At 35.1% G+C, this 5,517-nt stretch overlaps 1 pseudogene; it reads right to left on the reverse strand.

The window, feature by feature from the left end:
* Window positions 1–1,225: 1,225 nt before the first annotated feature.
* On the reverse strand, window positions 1,226–3,593 carry LOC113689397 (receptor-like protein Cf-9 homolog; annotated as a pseudogene).
* Between the last annotated feature and the right edge of the window lie 1,924 nt (window positions 3,594–5,517).

Here is a 5,517-nt window from a genome sequence, read left to right on the forward strand (position 1 = left end):
AATGACCAATAAAAAATAACAATTAGATTTCTTTATAAGTATTACTAGTCGATTTGAGTCATTGGAGATAATGTTGCTTGCTTCGGAAAGTTATCGTTTTGATCAAATAAATTAAGCGTAAAAGATGAAGGACAATAAATTAGATACGGATAATGAGCTTCTCACAATTTTCTTTTTAACAAATGTCTTCAAATACTTAGATTCATGTAAACACACTAAAATTGTCTTGAAGACTATTCTTGGATCATGTACAAACAAGCTGACAAGATATTTTTTTTAAAATATTATGATGTATTTACCCTTTATCATGTACCCTTTGAAATTTTTTAATAAACAGCTCAGAGTTTAGGTCTAACCCCCCGTCACTTTTCGGTTATTTTTTAAATTAAAGAAAAAAAAAAAGCGGACAAGATACATAATCATTTGCACAGATTATGGAAAGCAAAAGATTAAAAGAAAATGTAGAATGAGGGAGAAAACATAAACCTTAGAAGATGATCAAATAATGGAAAATAAATAAATCATGAAATGAGCAGAATTTACAAACCTAAAATCATTCAGAAGATAAACCAGTCCATTACCTACAAGCGAATAAAACCCGAGAAAGCTTAACTCTCAAAATGGTGTCAACTTTGATACATATTAATATATTACTCCTTTGATTATCCCGCATTTGGATTGCTATTTTTTTTAGTCTTTGTAGAAAAAATTACTGTAGTGATTTGACATATGTGAAGTAAAATGTGATTGAAAAATGTGATCATAGAAAATATACCAATTTTTTAGGAGAAAGCAGCAATCCAAACTTGGTGGATCAATAAAGAAAACATGTGTGTGTGTGTGTGTGTGTGTGATGCTAGGGGGGAAAAACTGATTATTCAACGCATAGAGAGAAATTGAATAGATATAGACTGAAAATTTAAAAAAAATATATATATATATACACACACACAATCAGATAGACATTTGTGACTTCATAAGATCAAATGCTTCTTTGTAAAACTGTGAACTCTTATCTAGTTAGGCATTTTGAAAAACATTCTTCCTTTCTTTTCTTTTCTTTTCTTTTATGTGAATAAAAAGGCTGTAAGGAATTTTTCCCCCCCTTTTTGGGTCAGAGGGAGGCTAAAGGTAGCAAGAGTTTGTGCAAAATGGAATAGTCCTCTAAGGTCTAACCGCATGGGTTACAGATAGTGAACAATTTCTTGAATTTCATCAATTTCTTGAAAATAAATCATTACAAGAATCTCATTACAAAATACAAAGTAGTTGAGATCAACATTCTACTTACAAGGCGAACTTAATTTTAATGGTTAAATGGGGAAAGCGAACATCAATTATGCAAGCTTTTCAGACCTGGGAAAAACTAAAGAAGAAAGATAATGTTATAATTGGTAATTATGCAAAGGAATAACATCAATTATTTGATAATAGGGGGTAGAAAAAGAATGCTTTGCTTACCAGTTATGTAAATTATTGCACTGCCCTTCTTAAGTGCCTATGTGGATCCATTTCCTCGGTCGCCTTCGCAATTTGAACGACTCTTCGACAATCGTACTTGGTTTTCCGGTTGAGAAAATGAGACCTCCCATAACTAATCCGAGCACCAATGCACAGCCATATCCCAGGAGAACAGCTTTCCAAGTGAACCCATCAAAGAATTCAGAATCATCATATTGTTCTTCAGCTTCCCATGGCATGGCTGGCGGTGGTAGTGCCTCTGTATCTCCGCAATCTTTCGTCAGGGGAAATCCACGCAAGTCCAAGTTCCTTCTGTATGAATCATCTCCAAATGTATCAAAGTGCCTTCCTCTTGGAATGGGTCCGACAAGGCGATTTTCAGAAAAGTTTAAGAATTCAAGAAAATCCAGATTCACTAGCTCCATAGGAATGGTTCCTTCAAGTCGGTTCCAAGAGAGGTCCAGAGATTCAAGCATACTCAAATTCCCTAATGCCTTAGGAATTGGGCCACTGAAGTTATTATGAGCGAGAGAGAGTGTTTGAAGAGAATGAAGGGATCCGATATTCTCGGGAATTTGTCCTTCGAATCTGTTGCTTGAGAGGTCAATCACTGTTCGAGTTATTAAGACTCTTTCAAGACTATAGTCCACCCCTTTGATAACCAAACTCACAGAATGGACGTAATAAGGTCCTTTTCCTTCAAAAAATGAGTCCTCTGTCATATACTCAACTCCCTTTTGGTCATCCTCTGAACTTTTCATAGCTGCGAAGTTGTCGAGGATTTCCGTAGGTAGAGCACCAGTGAGCACGTTGTGGGATGCATCAATAATTCTCAACACTCAACAGAGGAAATGGACTTTTCGTCTGACAATTGCCAATTGCTCCGTGAAATCGATTAGATCTCAATATTAGGACCCCCAGGTTAGAAAGAATTTCCAACCAAACTGGAAATTTATCATCTATCTTGTTGTTCCCTAAATCAAGGAGTTCCAGACCTTCACAATTGGCTAAAGATCGTGGCAATGACCCTTGCAATTGATTGTCATTCAGCATAAGAAACCACAGATAGTTTCCATTTGAAAATGTTGTGGGAATGGTGCCAAAAAGCCTATTATTTCCCAAATCCATAATTTCTAGATACGCGGTGGAGTTTCCCAAGCATTGAGGAATTGGGCCGGACAAATTGTTATTTGACAAATCAAGAATACCAAGAAAACTTAAGTTACAGATAGAAGATGGTATTGGGCCCTGAAGTGAGTTCACATCTAGAGAATATAGATCTGGAGTAACAGGTAGTGGGTCTATATGGTACCGGTCAAAAAGTTATGTGAAAGGCTCAAGTAGAACAACTGATCCAAAGTCTTAGACATGAACCGGCTTGGAATTTTGCTGCAAATCATGTTGTTTGAGAGGTCCAGAAATTCTAAAGTCTCTGAATTTCTAAGAAACTCTAGAAACTCCTTTATCTGGCAAGAAGACAATCCCAAGACCCAGAAATCTGGATAGGAAATGCTCACATTGTTTGTAGTGTTCCATGGTGCTTCACTGTTAAAAGCGTTGTTTTGAAGCTTATTGGAGTCCACATATAAGTCTTGTCTTACCCCCGTAAAAAGGTTAGATGAAAGGTCAAGGTAGGATAGGGGCGGAATGGTAAAAATTGATGGAGGAATTGAACCGCTTAGTTGATTACTGGAGAGATCTAAATGTTCAAGATGCTTAAGGTTGAGAAGTGAGATCGGAATGTTCCCGGACAATAAATTATGACCAAGTGACAGCCTACTTATCTTTTGTGAAATGAAAAATTTATCTGGAATATTACCTCGAAGATAGTTATCGTCCAGATGCAATTCAGTAAGCTGTGTAAGGTTGCCAATTGATTCAGGAATGACACCGAAAATTTGACAATAACTTAGATCCAAATGATTTAAGGACCCCATGCACCCAATTGAATCTGGCAGTGCAGCGGAGAAACTTGCACGTGATAGGTCCAACTACCTCAGAGAATTTGAAATGCTGTAGTTCAACTTAGGTAAACTAACAGTAAGATTCTCATTGCCACCTAAGAAGAGAACTCGCATATTTGGCAGATGAAAAACATTACTCGGTAGATTACCTCTTATTCCAATATCCATGAGGTCTAGATACGTCAAAGATGAAGAAAAATTCACCCTCAACTCGGATGAGATGCTCACTGATAAAAGCGACAATGCTCTTAAATAGATTTTGATATCTTGCTAGTTTGTTATTTTGATAACTTTAAAGTGATTCAAGGTCGATAGAAAGACATTGTTCAGAAAATGTGAAATAGCAAGACATTTTTAGTTTAATCCCCAAGTGTTTCTTTTTTTTTTTTTTTTTTTTTGTCCGGCCTCTTCTTATAAGGTTTGGAGTCTCCCCATAAATTAAAAAAAAAAAGAGACTATGAAATATAGAATATACTGATATATAAAGTATCCATTTAAACTCCATCCCCGAGTACAGACTAAATATCTTGTTTTTAGGGTACGAAAAGAATAATGGTTATTAGACGAAGTATGAAACTGATCTTTCAAGAGTTGAAAATAGTGAAATGACTAAAGAACGTTAAAATTTCACACAAGACTTAATTTGAACAAACTGCAAGCATACGTTCAAAAGTGTGTAGGTTCTTGTAAGGCTTTTATAATACTTTGTTCTAAATGTACAAGTTAAGCACACCAAAACAGAGGGAGTAAGCCCCCTTTAAAATTCTAACATTATTTCCACCCCTAATTGTGTAAACTTTTGGATAGAAATTTTAAAATTTTGTTGAATAAATTAATTAGTTCCACCTATTATTCTGTACGTTCAGGACACAAAATAGAAATACCTTTCCTATAAGATGTACACAAAACTGATAAGAGGGTTTTTTTTTTTTTTGAAGGAAATGATAAGAGGTTTGACACAGGCCGTCCTTAGGTTTAGGTAAATGTATTTTTTTTTCAAGGTAAATGTTTGATAAGTGACTTTGAAGCATCTTCATGATCAATAAATCCATTGGGTTTAAAAAGTGATGCGATTTGTTGCTCATCATTTGCATACGTTGTTCTACGCGTAATAATTGACAGTAAAATTAAAATTAAATATTAAATATTTACATTTCAATCTTTGGATTCTTTTTTCACATACTTCAACTGTCACCTGACTCTACCTATAAGAAAAACATCTTACAACTTTCTTTGAATATGACCTCCTCCACACCTATATATAAACCGTTATGCTGATCATAAATATGTCAAGCAAGAATGAAGAGACAAATAACATTTTTTAGTGCTTTAGTTTTCTTCTTTCTATTGCAACCTCAAGGAGTGATCTGTTTCACTTTCTTGGGAGATCATTTGTGCCGTCATGATGACACTGTTGCTCTGCTTCAATTCAAATAAATGTTTAGCATTTCAACTTATGCTTATCTAGATTATGAGGATTTGGGTCAGTATTCATATCCAAAGACAACACATTGGAAAGTTGCAATTGGGACGGCATCACATGCCACAATCTCACCGGTCGTGTGATTGGGCTGGATTTGAGTTGTGGCCAGCTTCAGGGAGTCATCCATCCAAACTCTAGCCTTTTCCATCTCTCCCATCTTCGCCGCCTCAACCTTGCTTTTAACAATTTCACCGGTTCACAGATTTCACACCGATTTGGTTCGCTAAAAATTTTGACCCACCTCAATCTCTCATTTTCAAATTTTGAAAGTGAATTTGCTTCAGAAATATCACACCTTTCCAACCTAGTTTCACTTGATCTTTCTTTCAATAAGTTTTTAAGATATGAACCTAGCAATTTTGAAACGATGCTTCGAAACTTAGGGTGTGTTTGGTTCTACAGAATTGAAATTAAATTGGAATTGGAATTCTATAGAATTAGAATTCTATGACTTGGAATTCCAAAACATTGGAATTCTTTTGTTTGGGTAATGCATAGAATTGATACAGAATTCATTTGGAATTCCAAATTCTTTGTTTGGATGGGAGAAGAATTCATTAAAAATTAGAATTGTTTCCAACTAATATTTCCTTACATAAAAAATATCTT

Source organism: Coffea arabica, chromosome 1e (assembly GCF_036785885.1).
Source record: "Coffea arabica cultivar ET-39 chromosome 1e, Coffea Arabica ET-39 HiFi, whole genome shotgun sequence".
Taxonomy (NCBI): Eukaryota; Viridiplantae; Streptophyta; class Magnoliopsida; order Gentianales; family Rubiaceae; genus Coffea; species Coffea arabica.